This window comes from Urocitellus parryii, chromosome 3 (assembly GCF_045843805.1).
Source record: "Urocitellus parryii isolate mUroPar1 chromosome 3, mUroPar1.hap1, whole genome shotgun sequence".
Classification (NCBI taxonomy): domain Eukaryota; kingdom Metazoa; phylum Chordata; class Mammalia; order Rodentia; family Sciuridae; genus Urocitellus; species Urocitellus parryii.
The window spans coordinates 105,420,706-105,438,784 of NC_135533.1; positions in this window are offsets into that span (position 1 = coordinate 105,420,706).

The following is an 18,079-nucleotide window of genomic DNA, read 5'->3' on the forward strand; positions in this document are numbered from 1 at the left end:
AATATTATTTAAAATGATTTACAATTTAAAATGGTGGATGAGAGAACAGTGGTAGTGTAGTAAGCAATATTCGAGAGGGAGGAAGATAGAAGCTAGAAGTAAAAATTCACAGGAAGAGTGGAAGAGTAGCTGAAAGAGATTGGCTGTTGGTTGGAGAAAAGTTGGAAAGAAAATCCAAGAAAATAGACAAGAGAGAGTAAGAATATGAACAAAGAGAAAAAATTAAAGACATAAGAATACAACAAAAATGCAAAACACCATTCATGTATCATTGTCCTGTATACCCTGATGTATAATAAACATTCTGTTCCAAATATGGTAGAGAGATTAGTGAATCAAAAAAAAAAAATAACATAAAATAAAATAAGTCTTGCTGGAAAGTCGAACTGTCTCTGTCAGTGTTCAACAGTTCTCAGCCCTGTCTCTGACATCTCTTGGAATCACTAAATCCAGATCAACCCTTGCAAACCCATCTCTATCCCACCGACCTGGGCTTCAGATACCCCAGGATCAGCCATGCTGCAGCCCCAAGATCTCAATGCTGCTCCTACTTGCAGAGAGACCACCAGGGGATACACTCATGTAAAGGAGCAAACCTGAGATGCAGCAGCAGCAAGACAATGGCCACCAGCACTCTCAGCGGGAAGACCCCAGGCTCCTCCAAACCTACAGGCACCCCCACACTGGACTGCAGGTCCCAGCTAGAGTTCCCAGACAGAAGCTCTTGTGGTGGTAAACCTGATGGAACCCAGGCCCCTGGCCCTGGCTGGTGTCCCAAGATGGGTTCAGCCACATGCAACCAAACCTGGAGTCTCCCCAGAAGCAGTCCTCTAGGCTGTGGTTGCAGCAGTAGTGGCCGTGGTTGTTGGCAACGGGCAGCAGGTCAGCAGTAGCGGTGGCTGCAGAAGCCGCTACAACTGCAGCTGTGGGGGACATTGTCTCTAGGTGATCTCCAGGGGTCAGCAGGAGTGTTGGCTTCAGTTGCTTCTAAGGCAGTGGTTCCTTCTGTGGCAGTAGAACCCAGAAAGAAGACCTCCAGGTGATCTAAGGCTGTCAGCAGCGGAATCAGAGGCTGCAGCAGCAGCCATAGTGGTTCAGGCAGCAGTTGATTGACAGGAGACTTCCGGTTCGGCAGCAGCGACCACAGAGGTAGCCACGGAATTCACCTCTAAGGTAATGGAGGCCTGTCCAGAGAAGAGATCTATTCTGCTGCAGTCCAGAAAAAAAGACCTCCAGGTGATCTCAGGCTGACAGCAGTGGAAACAGAGGCAGCAGCAATGGCGATGGCGGTGCAGGTGGCGGTTGTTGACAGGAGACTTCCGGTTCAGCCGCATTGACCACGGAATTCACCCCCAAGGTAACGGAGGCCATGCCCAGAGAAGAGATCTCCAGGCATGACACTGACTTCTGCTGCAGCCCAGAAAGAAGACCCCTCCAGGTGATCTCAGGCTGGCAGCCGTAGTGGTTTGCCTAACCCATTTTTATTTCATAAAGTTTTAGTTAGACCTGAGTCTTGGAAGCCTGGCTATCTGATAAATGTCACTTAACAGATGGTGCAAAAAGATGGACAGAATTGCAAGCACGGAATTAACAAAGCAGGTATTTATGCTTGAAGATTTATTGTATTCATAAACGTCCCCTTGTGCCCTGCAGAAATAGAAACTGCCTTTTTTTCTGGCACTAAAAAAAAAATGAAAGAATAAGAAAAAACAAGACATCATATCTGATAAGAGATATCTACACAGAATATGTAAGAACTCTTACAACTCAGTAATAAAAAATACAACAATCTAATTTTACAATGGACAAATAGCCAATTAGGTCATGAAAATATACCCAATATTATCAATCACTAAAAAAAATGCAAATCAAAACTGCATACTCACCTCACACCCACCTGAATGACTAAATTAAGAAGTCTTGGTGAGGATGTAGAGAAATTGGATTTGACACATTGCTAAAAGAAAAGTAAAATCCATGTTAGAGTACATGAGTCACAAACAAGATGCTAAGTGAAAGAAACCAGCAATAAAGACCAACTATTGCATGTGCCATTATACAGAATGTCCATACTAGGTGAAACCATGGAGATAGTAGGTTGATGGATGCCTAGGGACTGACTGGTCAAGGGAGCTAGTGTGGAATCAAGGGTGAAATAGGCACAAGCTTCTTTTGGGGTTAGTGAAAATGTTCCAAGATTAGATTATATTCATGATTCCACAATGCTATAAATATGCTAAATAAATAATAAATGCTAAATAAATGCTAAAAAGCATAATAACTAAACAAATGAAGCTCGTGGTTTACATAAATTATATTTCAACAAAGCTCTTCCCAATAAAAGGAATTTATTTAGTTGATGATTATATCATGTAACTTATTTTCAATAATTCTAAAAAGTCTAATAACTATCCTTCTTTATGACTAACCAACCTTGGGGTATAGAGGTCACTTAATCTCTGTAAGTACCTCTCTACATAACACAGTGAATGGATAACTAATATCTAAGTGGAACCTTCTATCATGCTTTTGACTAAACAAATAATATTCAAATGATAGAGCCCAATATGTTTTGAAAATTTTACCTTTAACTTCACAATCCTTTTATGATACATATATCATTATTTCCATTTCTATTTATTTTTCTGTGGCTGAGAAAAATGAGAATGAGAGAATTTTTAAAGCATTTTACATAGTTAATAAGTAAATTTGTCAAATATACATTTGTTTAATTTCAAAATAGGAACTCTTTTGTACTGTTCCTATTTTTTTCTCCATTATACAGAAGTTCAAATCTCTAAAGTAATAATTTGCTTCAGAGATATAAAAAAGTCATGAAAACAAAGCTGTTATTTCCTCATCATTTATATAAAGAAACAATATTAGGCACCAAAAGATTGAAAAAAAAAGTTGTCCCAAGTGTGCATAATGTAGATGAGCGAAAATGCTCTGTCAGTTCTCAATCCAGTATTCCTGAAGGTGTTTGAGTGGTACTGTACTACTAAGAACATATCTTTAATTTGGTTTTCTTTAATTCTTGTAAAACATATTTAATCTTATATTTTTCTTCTTTGGAAAAGCAATAAAAGTAATGCACCGACAGTAACAAATAAAAAAATAAAAATAAAATAACTTTCCATACTAGAACAGGTGTTAAATTAGCCACAAGAGGACTCTCGTGTTATTTCCCAAATGTAATACAATGGAATTACAGGGAATGCATCATTAAGAAGGGAAAAGCTTTTTAAACTCCTATTCTCCAGTATAAATTAATAGCTTCTAGGTTTATTACCTCCCAGAAGGAAACAAGCTGAATTTGTTTACTCCTACATATGAATAATCATGTCCATCATGTCCCAGCAGAAGAAAACATACAAAAATGATTAATGTTCTTAGTTATATGAAGTAAACAGAAGGCCCAGTCAGAAATGAGGAGAGAGAGAGGACTTGAAATATAACAAAGAATGTAGTTTGCTCTAGGGAGTTTAGATTTGCAGACAGACAATAATCCAAGAGCAAAGTTCATGGCAATACAAGAAAGGCATGACCCCTATTATGTACCAACCAGCATTGAATAAGAAATACTTTCCTTCCTCATAGTGTTTAAGATCTCACTCATCTCAGTCCATTATAGACAGTTTCATGTCTTAGGAGCAGACATGCAGAAAACTAGGTGATGGGGATAAGTCACTACCAAATAAGGTCACTTTTGTATGCATCTTACATAAAAAATACAGAACATATAAGCAAATTGAGCTGATTAAACTAGAGCCACAAATGATTTAAACACACATAATCTCAATAACAACCCCATGAAATGCCGTTTCTCACATTGACCAGATGTGAATATTGAGATTGGAGCAGTTATGTGCTTCCAAGCTTAGATAGTTAGGTCTGTGTCTGCTAGCCTATGGTCGTCTTTCTTTGAGAAGAAAGCACAAGTGAGCAGAGAAAAAGCAAAAGAATCAGGAGGGACCAGATCCTAGAAAGCAAAGCACAGAATTTGTAACAGCCAATTCTTTCTGTGTACCAACCTGGAATACCAATGGCAATGGCAATGGCATGGAAACTTAGGAATTTATTTCTTATTCACCTGCTAGTGGGACAGACTGGGTAACTCCCCTCCACCTGCCTTTCTTCCTCCCTGCAGGTCCAGATGACTCTGAGAGAATTTTCATATGTGACAATGGTTAAGGCCAAGGGAGACATCCCAACTGTGCAGGCACAATGGGAGCCCCTGCCTATGCCAAGTCAACTGCTGGCCCAGGGGCCATAACAAAGCACAAGAAAAGTGCCCAGAGAAGTGAGGAAGTAACTTACTCTACCTCGGTGGTGGGAATAACAAGGAAAACAGGTGGAGGACATTGTGGTTTGCCTGGTCACTGGTGTGGACAATTTGGTCACTCAGCTTTCTCAGTCACTGGGGATAGAGACTCGGAGTCAACACACAGACACAAGGAACTGGTGAGAGAGCTGTCAGGTAGCAATCTCAGCCGACATCCAGCAGCTGCTTTAATGTGGAAATGATTACAATTGATATAGAATGCATCTTCCAATCATACATAAGCAAGCAGGTTACACAACATCTAGAAACCAATCATCTTATGATTAATGTAGCCGCACTATGAGGAAGCTCTAAATATTGCTACACAGTGGAATGCAGACTGGAAGGGTCTTTGTCCCTATGAAAAGGGGACCTTACGAGCTGGGGGTTTCATGCCCTGAAGCACCCGACTTTCGGTTTCCTGGCCTTGTAGCTTGGCAACTCTGACCTCAAGCACTGAGGATGTGGTTTCACTGACTGCTCGATAGAGTAGAGCGCCCGTCTCCTGCAGGTGTTCCTGTCAGGCCTGTATGAGCCTTGCATTCTGAGTTGCTCATAGCTGGTAGCTGTAAACTGAAAGTTATTCCAACAGGACATGGATAAAAAGAGGTAAAGAATGAGGGTCAATCTTTCCATCTACCTCAGCATCTACAGAAATTTTACTTCAACAGTTTACTTCTGGGGAACCACTTACAGATGTTACTCAGGAGGTTAAAACAGTCAGTGTTGTCATAGGTGTACGTTGGGAAAAACTTTAAAGAATAAATCAATTATTGGGATGCATGATAAGGAGATAATTTTCTCCTTTCCTGGAAAATATATGAAATGCAAGATTTCCACAGTGGCTAAAGGATAAATGGAATCCACCTACCCAACTCCTATAATTAGGTGCTGAAGATCTGTCAGACTCCTGCAAAAAAAAAAAAATGGATCTGTACATTTTTACGGTGATTTTTTGCAAACATTTTTTCAAAGAAAAGAAACCAAAAGGGAACTAGGATTAGATTTCAAGCTTTGTTCAAAATATAGCAATGTGAATATGACAAAATAAGTACTTTCATTGAATAGACAACTGTTTAAATCACCACCTGACTTTCATTCAGCATGTACATTTCCATTCAATAATAACGTGAAATTCTATCATTGATATTTTTAAATTGACAAAAATATTTTCAGAGCTTTGTACTGATTTTTATCCACCATTGGAATATACTTCATTTACCAAACTATGTATGAGTTTGCCTATTGAAAATTGATTATTATCTTCATATATGTTAAATTTGAAATTGTGTAGATCTGAGCATGTACTTTTTATGAGACTTTTCTTATTTTTAAAATAAAAATACTAATACCTACAATATAAGAAAGTGTGGGTATTAAAGAAAAATGTAAAGCATGATGCCCTTCATTCATGGGAACTATTATTATCATTATCAACATTATTATTATTATTATTTGGCATGTCCCAGTGAAGAATGGGCTCCCACTTACAACACATTAAAGACCTCTTCAATTAATAATGAGTTACTTTGAATCCTTCTGAAAACGCAACAATAAATAGAAAATTGTTTTGTTTCTTAAGAATCAGTGACTCTCCCAGAAACCCCCAAAGCTAAGGCAGGAGAATCTCAAGTTCAAAACCAGCCTCAGCAACTTAGCAAGGCCCTAGGTAACTAGCAAGACCCTGTCATGAAAGTAAAAAAACAAAAACAAAAAAAACAACAACAACAAAAAAGGCCCAACACTCCTGCATGTCAGCTTAGGAACTGAGTTCCTAAACAAGACTCCTCAAGTGCAAGAAATAAAATGTAAAATTAATAAATGGAATGGCCTCAAATTAAAAATCATCTTCACAGCAAAGGAAACAATCAAGGTCATGAAGAAAGATCCTAAAGATGGGAGAAGATCTTTGCCACCTGCTGCTCAGGACATTAATATCCAGGATATACAAAGAGCTCAAAAAACTTAACAACAAAAAACAAATAACCCAATCAATAAATGGGAAAAGTAACTAAACAAATACTTCTCAAAAGAGGAAATACATGAGAATATGTGAAAATAAAAAATATTCAACATCTCTAACAATTAGACAAATGCAAAAACTACACATAGATTTCATCTCACTCCACTCAGAATGGCAATTATCAAGAATACAGTGACAATAACTGTTGGCAAGGATGTGGGGAGAAAGATACTCTCATATGTTGCTAGTGGGACTGTAAATTGTTGCAACCACTATGGAAAGCAATATGGATGTTTCTGAAAAAGCTAGGAATGAAACCACCATATGATCCAGCTATTAAATCAGCATACGAGAGGGATGCAGCTGCATCAATGTTTACAGCAGCTCAATTCACAGTAGCTAAGCTATGGAGTTAACCTAGGTTGTCTTCAACAGATGATTGGAAAAAGAAATGTGGTATATATACACAATGGAATATTACTCAACTATAAAAAAAAGGACTGTGGCATTTCCTGGTAAGTGTATGAAACTGAAAACTATCATGCTAAGTAAAATAAGTCAATCCCAATAAGTCAAAGGTTGAATGTTTTCTCTAATATGTGGAAGCTTATCAAAAGTGGGGGGGAGGGTTGATAAAAAAAAAGAAGAAAGATCAAAGGTACAGACAAGGAGAATGAAAGGAAGGGAGGAGGGATGGGATAGAAAAATTTAATGGAGTGACAACTATCGAGAAGGCCCAGGCCCAGCCCAGATTCACCCACACCAATTTATGCAGGACGCAGGTCCAGGGTAGGTCTGTGTTTGCCCCCCCACAAACACCTGGGAGCCTAAGCCTAACCCACTTCCATCTAGGGACACTGCAGTCATCTCCATAGCCTTCCCCACACGGTAGCCTCTAACTTCTTGACAACAGACAGTGCCTGGAAGCAGCTGTATCTCAGAACAGGCATCCCAAAGAGAGTGTGAGGCCCAACCTTTCAGCCCCATCTCTGTAAGACATTGCTTCCATCTTGGGGCACCTCAACTATTACCTTGAGTTACCTCAGCTATTGCCGCCACCACTTTTACATGCAGTAGCATACATTGAGGGACACCAGCAGGAATCCCAATATCAAGATGAGGTACAGACATTCTGCATGGGTACTACAAGAATACAGGGTAGAAACTGCAATATCTCAGATCCACACTGCAAGAAAGGAAGACACATAGACAACATGAAAAAACAAGGGAGGAAAGTGCCTCAAACAAACCAGGATATTACTATAACAGAACCCATGGATAGTGAAGTTGATGAAGTGTCAGAGAAAGAGATCAGAAGGTTCGTATTTAAAATGATCTGTGAGGGGCTGGGGATGTGGCTCAAGCGGTAGCGCTCTCGCCTCGCATGCGTGCGGCCCGGGTTCGATCCTCAGCACCACATACCAACAAAGATGTTGTGTCCGCCGAGAACTAAAAAATAAATATTAAAAATTAAAAAAAATGATCTGTGAATTAAAGAATGACCAAAGTGAGCAAATACAGAAAAAAAAATGATTACTTCAACAAAGAGATAAGAGAGAAAATACAGGTAGCAAAAGATGACTTCAAGAAAGAGATGGAGACTCTGGAAAAAAAAAGTAGTCAGAAATCCTTGAAATGAAGGATACAAAAAAGACAAATAAAAAACTCAATAGAAAGCATAATCAACAGACTAGATCTCTTCAAAGAAAGAACATCAGATAATGAAGACAAAGTATACAGTCTGGAAAATGAAGTTAATCACATAGAGAAGATAGTAAGAAACCATGAACCATGAACAGAACATCCAAGAATTATGGGACCAAATCTAAGAGTTATTGGGAAAGAGGAAGACACAGAGTTTCAAACCAAAGGAATGCACAATCTCTCCTATGAGCTAATATCAGAAAATTTCCCAAGCATGAAGAACAAATTGGAAAACCAAATACAGGAAGCTTACCAGACACCAAATGTACAAAATTACAACAGATCTGATATACAGAATAAAGATAGAATCTTAAAAGCTGACAGAGAGAGGAATCAGATCACACATGGGGGAGACGAATTCGTATCTCAGGAGATTTTTCAACCCAGACCCTCAAAGCCAGGAAATCATGGAACAACATATGCAAAGCTCTGAAAGAAAAATAGATGCCAACCAAGAATCTTATATCCAGCAAAATTAAGCTTTACATTTGATGATGAAATAAAAACCTTCCATGATAAACAAAAGTTAAAAGAATTTACAACTAGAAAGCCTCCACTATAGAACATCCTCAGCAAAATATTCCAAGAAAAGGAAATGAAAAACAATGATGAAAATCAGCAGAGGGAGGGATTACACTAAAGGAAAATCTAGGCAGAGTAGAAACCAAGTCATGTTAAATACCAAAAATAAACAAAAATGGCTGGGAAAACAAATAATGTCTCAATAATAACCCTGAATGTTAATTGCCTAAACTCACCAGTCAAAAGACATAGACTAGCAGATTGGATTTTAAAAAAGAAAAAAACAACAATATGCTGCCTCCAAGAGACTCATCTCATAGGAAAAGACAGCCACAGACTGAAGGTAAAGGGTTGGGAAAAAATCATACCACTTGCATGGACTGCGGAAGCAACCAGGGGTTTCCATCCTCATATCAAATAAAGTAAACTTCAAGCTAAAATCAATCAAAAAGGATAAAGAAGGACACTACTCAAAGGAACCATACACCAACAAGACTAACAATTATAAATATATATGCCCCAAACAATGGAGCATCTACATTCATCAAACTCTTTACAAGTTCAAGAGTCAAATAGACCAAAACACAATAATATTGGGTGACTTCAACACATCTCTTTCACCACTGGACAGATCTTCCAAACAAAAGCTGAAAAAAGAAAATATTACACAATCAATAACTTAGACTTAACTGAAATATATAGAATATTTCATCCTTCAACAAACAAATACACTTTCTTCTCAGCAGCACATGTATCCTTCCCTAAAATAAACCATATATTATTCCACAAAACAAATCTTAGCAAATATAAAAAAGTAGAGATACTACCCTGCATTCTATCAGATCACAATGGATTGAAATTAGAAATCAATGAAAGATAAGAAATAAAAGCTATTCCAACACCTGGAAACTAAATAATATGCTACTGAATGAACAATGGGTTGCAGAAGACATTAAGAAGGAGATTAAAAATTTTTAGAGGTGAATGATAATACAGATAACAACATATAGAAAACTCTGGGACACTATGAAAGCAGTTCTAAGAGGAAAGCTCATTGCATGAAGTGCATTCCTTAAAAGAAAAAAAAAAAAGTCAACAAATAAATGACCTAACATTACATCTCAAAGCCCTAGAAAAAAAGTAAAAGTCAACACCAAAAGCAGTAGAAAATAGGAAATAATTAAAATCAGAGTTGAAATCAATGAAATAAAAACAAAAATAATTTAAAAAATTGAAAAGTTGGTTCTGTAAGTTGACTCCCAAGTATGTTATTATTTTTTTGAGGCTATTGTAAATGGGCTAGTTTTTCTCATTTCCCTCTCAGAGGACTTGTCACCAAAAACAAGTCAGTTCTTTGAATAAATAAATAAAATTGACAGAGTGTTAGCCAGTATAACAAAGAGAAGGAGAGAGAAATTTCAAATTACTAACATACATGTTGAAAAGGAAATATCATGACAGACACTACAGAAATACAGAAGATAATTAGAAATTATTTTGAAAACTTGTACTCCAGTAAAATAGAAAATATTCAAGGCATCGACAAATTTCTAGAGTCATATAATTTGCCCAAACTGAATCAGGATGATATATACAATTTAACCAGATCAAATTCAAGATGCCATTAGAAGTCTACCAATCAAGAAAAGCAAAGGACCAGATGGATATGCAGCCGAGATCTACAAGACCTTAAAAGAAAAACTAATACCTATACTCTTCAATTTATTTCAGGAAACAGAAAATGAGGCAGTAATTCCAAACTCATAATATGAGGCCAATATCACCCTGATTCCAAAACCAGGAAAAGACACATCAAAAAAGGAAAACTTCAGACCAATATCTCTAATGAACATAGATGCAAAAATTATCAGTAAAATTCTGACAAATCAAAAACAAAAACATATCAGAAAGATCATGCACCACAATCAAGTGGGATTCATCCCAGGGATCCAAGGTTGGTTCAACATACAGAAATCAATAAATGTAATTCATCACATCAATAGACTTAAAGATAAGAATCATATGATCATCTCAATAGACACAGACAAAGCATTTGACAAAATACAACACCCTTCATTTTCAAAGCACTAGAAAAAATTAGGGATAACAGGAACATATCTCAACATCATAAAGCCTATCTAAGCTAAGCCCCAGGCCAACATCATTCTAAATGGACAAAAATTGAAGTCATTCCCTCTAAAAACTGAAACGAGACAGGGATGCACTTCTATTTATCATAGTTCTTGAAACACTGGACAGAACAATTAGACAGATGAAAGAAATGAAAGGGATATGCATAGGAAAAGAATAACTCAAATTGGCACTATTTGCTGATAATATGATTCTATACCTAGAAAACCCAAAAAACTGCACCAGAAAACTTCTAGAACTAGTAAATGAATTCAGCAAAGTAGCAAGATATAAAACCAACATGCATAAATCAAAGGAATTTCTGTATATCAGTGACAAATTCTCAGAAAGAGAAACGAGGAAAATTTCCCCATTACAATAGTCTCAAAAAAATAAAATACTTGGGAATCAACTTAACAAAAGAGGTGAAAGATCTATATAATGATAATAATATATAATTTTGTGAGTTAATCTCTGTACCATTGGTTTGAATGCAATCAAACTAAAAAGTTTCTTATCAGCAAAAGAAACAATCTGTGAGGTGAATAGAGAGCCTACATCTTGGGAGCAAATCTTTACCCATCACACATCACACAGAAGCCTAAAGAAAGAAATCAAAGACCTTAGAAGATGGAAGGACCTACCTTGCTTGTGGATAGGCAAAATTAATATTATCAAAATGACCATACTACCAAAAGCACTATTCAGATTTAATGCAATTCTGATTAAAATCCCAATGGCATTCCTGATAGAAATAGAAAAAGCAACCATGAAAGTCATTTGGAAAAATAAGAGACCCAGAATAGCTAAAGCAATCCTTAGCAGGAAGAGTGAAACAGGTGGCATCACTAAACCAGACCTTAAACAATACTACAGAGCGATAGTAACAAAAACAGCATGATATTGGTACCAAAACAGACTGGTAGACCAATGATACAGAATATAGGACACAGAGATTAACCCACAAAATTACAATTATTATATATTAGACAAAGGTGCCAAAAACATGCACTGGAGAAAAGATAGCATCTTCAACAAATGGTGCTGAGAAAACTGGAAATCCATATGCAACAAAATGAATTTAAACCCCTATCTCTCACCATGCACTCAACTCCAAATGGATCAAGGACCTAGGAATTAAGCCAGAGACTCTGCATCTAATAGAAGAAAAAGTAGGCCCTAATCTTCATCATGTGGGATTAGGCCTCAACTTCCTTAATAAGACTCCTTTGGCACACAAGAATCAATAAATGGAATGGAATCAAACTAAAAAGTTTTTCTTCTCAGCAAAAGAAACAATCTGAGAGGTGAATAGACAGCCTACATCTTGGGAGCAAATTTTTAGCCCTCACACATCAGACAGGCCACTAATCTCTAGGGTATATAAAGAACTCAAAGAGCTAAGCACCAAAAAAACAAATAACCATCAATACATGGGCCAAGGACCTGAATAGACACTTCTCAAAAGAGAATATACAATCAATCAACAAATATATGAAAAATGTTCATCATCTCTAGGAATTAGAGAAATGCAAATCAAAACTACGCTTAAGATTTCATCTCACTCCAATCAGAATGTCAGCTATTATGAAAATAAATAATAAGTGTTGACTAGGATGTGGGGGAAAAAGGTACACTCCTACACTGCTGGTGGGGCTACAAATTGGTGCAGCCAATCTGGAAAGCAGTATGGAGATTCCTTGGAAAATTGGGAATGGAACCACCATTTTACCCAACTATCCCTCTCCTCAGTGTATACACAAAGGACTTAAAAACAGCATACTACAGGGACACAGCCACATAAGTGTTTATAGCATCACAATTCATAATAGATAAACTGTAGGACCAACCTAGATGCCCTTCAATAGATGAATGGATAAAAAGAAAATGTGGCATACATACACAATGGAATATTACTCAGCAATAAAAGAGAATAAAATGGCATTTGCATATAAATGGATGGAGTTAGAGAAGATAATGCTAAGTGAAGCTAGATAATCCCAAAAAAGCAAATGTCAAATGTTTTTTCTGATATAAGGAGGCTGATTCATAGTGGGGTAAGGAGGGGGAGCATGGGAGAACTAAACAAACTCTAGATAGGGCAGAGGGTGGGAGGGGAAAAGAAAGGGTACGGGGTTAGGAATGATGGAGGAATGTGATGGACATTATTATTCAAAGAACATGTATAAAGACACGGATTCATGTGACTCTACATTGTGCACCACCAGAGATATGAGAAATTGTGCTCTATATGTGTAATAAGAATTATAATGTATTCCACTGTTTTAAATAAATTAAAAATTAATTTAAAAAAGAAAGATCAGTGTAGTAGAGGAAGGGAAGAGGAGTGGGAAGAAGGGACTGGAAGGGGAAATACTGGGGAGTGTAGAACAAATTATAGTCCATGCTTATAAAAATAAAATTAGAAATCCTGTAAATTTAATAAAATATGTGTACCACCTTTATGATGAAAATTATATGATGTTACTAAATAAACAACTACACCATGTTCAGTGATGGAAAGTGTCGGTATAATAAAGAGAATAATTTCCTCTCAAAAAGGGCCAGGGACTGGGTACATATACCCATGATATATACATATGATTCAGTGGTTAAATGTCCCTTGGTTCAATTCTGGGAACCAAAAACAAGGAATTAGGGACTCAAGAAATAGGTTTGTTTTTCTTAGTGTTGTTGTCGTTTTTGTTGTTGTACTTCCTCCTCCTCTTCTTCTTTTTAAAGCTATAGCATTTTCTCTTTCATTGTCAGTTCAAATATAACTCTGCACTGTGGAGACTAGAAGTGATTACTGCCTGATGACCTGGAAATAAAGAAGGTAAGAGTCTCCATCAAATTCTGGCAAGGCAGGTGACTGGTGCAGCCAAATGAATGTCTTTAATTGCCAGCCCTTTTCACAGATCCTGGGACAGGTTAAGGATCCACCAAACATATTGTCTCATGGTCCATGGCCTCCCCTAGTGAGGCTGGGAGGCATAAGGGGAGGTAGAGGGGGTAGTCCCCCACATTAACATTTTTGCTTCATTCTCTCCTTTTAATAGAATAAATTAAGTATCTCCACCCAGAACATCATCAGTTTGGGTAAACTCAGCAGTAGAACAAAATTGTGCTAACAGAGAGTCCGTGGTAACCAAGGTGGTCCACATTTGACAAAGTTCTCATCATGGACATTTGCACGCTACGTATGCTCTAACATCTGATATCCCTTCTAAAATTAATACCCAAAATGCCTAGTCATCCATTAACCACATGCACACCATCCCTGCCCAATGATACTCTGTCTATTCAACTCACTGTAAGAAAATCCTCTGTTCTATTAGTCTTGACTTCCTCAGTGAGTAGGGAATTCCTGGACATCATTGGAAGTTTCAAGCAAAAGAACAGCTGGTTGGTTAAGATTCTGGAAAATGATGAAGTGCTTATACTCTATGAATTTTTTATATTCCATTTCTAACATTAAGAACTGGAAAGGACTTTAACATAGGTTGAACTCCTACTAATTGCCAGGCCTATTAGGCATGCTTTACATAGACAGGTTTTATTCTGTTTATGTAAATATGTAATGAGACACCTCTGCAAGGCCTCTATTTTATAGAAAAGGGAAATGAGATTCAAAAAGCAAAAAGGACTTCTCCAAGATTGCATATCAAGGGAATATCAAAGCTGGGATTTAACCAGGGCCGGTCAGGATTTTTATTTAATTTTATAGGAGGATTTGTTTTGCTTCATTACACAATACTACCTTACAACCCTAGTCCAGGAGAAATAATTCTGCATGATCTGAATGTGAATTTGATTTGCTTTGGCCTTTTCCATTAGTAACTAATCACATTATGCTACGGATCAGAAAGGAGAGCAAAGAAGGCCACAGTGCCTGTGAAATCAGCTTATCCGGGGTTGGCTGGAGGAGAATGAGAGAGGCAAAAGCTGTGAGAACATTGTTGAGGTTAGAAACAAACTGGGTGCAGTGGTGCACACCTATAATCCCAGCAGCTCTGTGGGCTGAGGCAGGAGGATTGTGAGTTCAAAGCCAGCCTCAGCAAGATAGCAAGGCCCTAAGCAATTTGGTGCAACCCTGTCTCAAGATAAAAAATAAATAAAAAGGGCTGGAAAGTGGCTCAGTGGTTGAGTGCCCTGGGTTCAACCCCCTGCATATATGTATATAATATCTATTAATGAATAGATAGATTTAATACATATATATAATACATGTATATACACACATATGCATGTGTATGTGTATATATATACTACCTAAATATTACTGGAACCTTTTCCAACTCTTCTTAAATCAAGAAAATGATGACATCACAGCATTTGAGAGAAGAAAATGGAAAACAAAAGCTTACTTGCAACAAGTTTGGGGAGTACAGAAGATTACCCAAAATTTAAGTTCCCTCAGAATCATCAAAGAATCTCTCCTAAATTCCTCAAGATTTTCCGGAAGAGAAAAATTAAAATTCCTTGAGAAGCATAGAATTCCTACATTGGTAGGAAAGGCCTTGGAGATTCCCTGTTACCCTCCCTAAAGTATAAGCTAAACAATAATCTCTCTTTGCTTGCCGTCTTCAAAAACAAACAAACAGCCATTAGGAAACATGGAGTTTTTCAAGGGGTGTCTGGCAGAGAGGAACTGAACAGAGAGGGACTGAAGGTGAGAATGGGAAGAAGTCAAGCTTCCAAAGAGCCTCATGGAAAAGCAGCAGAGTTTGCATTTCATCTCAGATCTCCAAGTACCAGTCTAGAATCTCTGTCCCTCAGCCACATTTTCAGGAGATGTGTTTCCTGATTGTGTGTTAGATACTATTCTAAATGCTGATATCAGATTTATGGCACTGTTGTTTTCAAGAGACCAGGGATTGGTGGAGAGGGCCAATTAATCAATGGTCAAACTTCAGATTCTCAGCACTACAATAGTAGGGGTAATGTGGGAGTACAGAGAAGAATCTGAGTTCCTCCTGTGGTGGGTCACAGGATAAAATGAAGATTTTATTGAGCAAGCAATTAATGGCACAGTTTTGACCTTCATAGCAATATTCAAAAGAAATAATTATGGTGATGGAGCCAGAGTCATGTTTCACCTTGGGTAAGCAAGTTAAGGGAATGAACTGTGTGTGCAGAATGCCTATGCATGAATCCAATCCCAACACTCACTCTCTATGTAACTGTGAGCACATTATTTAAACTCCTTGAGCCCTACATTTCTCAACAGTAAAATGGGAATTTGTATGTTATGAAGTTAACAAAACTTACATGTGGTTAGTTTAGTACCTAAAACGTTATGCCTTATGGAAATGTTAACAATCATTATCATTATAAATTAGACACAAAGACTTGGGTTTGTTGCCTCCATTGAGGACTTATAAGTCTCCTTATCATTGATATCAGAACCTTTTTCAAGATGAGGGAGGAGGAAGCACCAGGTGCAGAATGTGTCATTTTTGTAGACAAAAAGTCTGCACTGCTTCGGCCCAAGATGAAGTATTGAATTTTTAAATATAAAATATTCCTAGTGTAGGTACAAATATTCTTCCAGAACATCTTAGACTATGACTAAAAAAAGCAAAAAATTGTCCAATTTTACTAGATGAGCAAATAACAGCATTAGTATTTATAAAAGGAAACCGGTACTTTCATGCGATGGCAATTCTTGGAAGAGAAATCAGGTTGAGCACATAATATGTGAAATTTAAGCCTGTCAGTCACTGCCAACCCTGAAAATGCAGCATCCTCACATTGTTCATGGTCTAGGCCAAACCCCCCCGAGCATCAGCAAGGAACAGCTAATTCTCCCAGCTGTCATTCACAATCTTGATGATCATCTTACTGCCCCACTTCAGCCATTGTGCTTTCTGACACTTTGCTGGTCAGCACTGTGGCTTCTCTCTTTGCTGGTGCCGCAGGCTGTCCTTCTGTCTACATGTTCTGAACTGGCTTCCTTCATATCACTCTCCACCTTCTACGCCGTCTTGAAGAGCTGATTCCCACTGACTAGGTGCTCAGGATTCTGTGTCAGTTTTGACCATGTTCAGTCAGTAAAGGAGCAATGGGGGTGGGGAGGGGGGCTCAGACAGGAGATGAAAGGAAGGAGGAGGATGCTCCTATAGTCAGAAGCAACAACTTGTCTATGGTTGTAGCTCTGGCAGGCAGCCCCTTTGAATTCCAGATTTTGTGGAATGGCCCTGTATACTGGGCATCAAGAAAGCCTCCTCCTACTTCCCCTTAGGTCTAAAGGCAAGGGATAATGGCTTTCTGATGTTGCTCATTTCTACCTCCTTCACTACTTCTTTAGTCTTCTCAGCTCCTTCATAACCTGAACACCAACCTCCTAAACTCCACTCTCTCTGTTTCAAACACTCAAGTGGCTTCTGCTTTCCTGGTTAGACCTTGACTAGCAGAGTTGGTTTCATGAATGGTCTTCCCTCCACAGAGGCACAGGGACCTGTTTTTGGAAAGGATTTGTGCTTGGTCTAGTGCTCAGCTATCACCATGTTCAAGAAACTCCCTAAAATTTCATTTTTCTCAGGGAACCACAGGTAAATCAGCTAACCCTGCCAAGCAATACACATGGAAACTTTCAACATTGCTTGCTATGATAGAGCAAGTTCAGAAGAGGTATTACTTTTCCCAGGATTGTCTGGCCAGGGCTCTAGACATGAAATAGATGTTCCCTCTGACGTACTGTTTTTGGAGATGACAACAGTACTTGGTCCTGGCTCATCATGTGCCCCATATGATAGCACACCAATCCCATCTTAAACAGGATTCTCTTTCAGTCCTAAGCTGTCCATGGACATAAAACAGCTCTCAGGCTGGCTGCATTTCTTCTGGCTCAATTGCAAAACTTTGAATTTTTAAATGAGATATTCCTGGTATAGGTACAAACATTATTTCACTTAAATGTCTATACGCCTGGTATACTCATTAATGGTCCTGACTTGATTGAATCATTGTTGTCTTCTATGAACTTCTCCCATTGATCCTAAGTCACTCCACAAAATTCATTAGGTTCCAGATATAGTCACCACTTTCATTGATTAGTAATTCAATTGATGCCTCATAATTGGGATTAATAATCTGAAAGAATAGAATAATCCTCTCATGTGCCAAATACTTCATAGTCCTAAGGAGCCAAATTAGCCAGGTGGCAGCCCCAACTTCTAGTTGAGTGAGAACAATGCTGTAGCCATAGGCAGAGTATACCTTTCGAAGGAAACTAGGTCTCCAGACCAGAAGACGTCAATATTTAAGAAACAAAAAGCAAAACCCCTGCAAAAGTTATTTGTATCTTGGTCTTGGCTCATCATGTGCCCCATATGATAGCACAAAATCCCATCTTAAACAGGGTTCTCTTTCAGTCCTAAGCTGTCCATGGACATAAAACAGCTATCAGGCTGGCTGCTCAAGGCAATGGGACA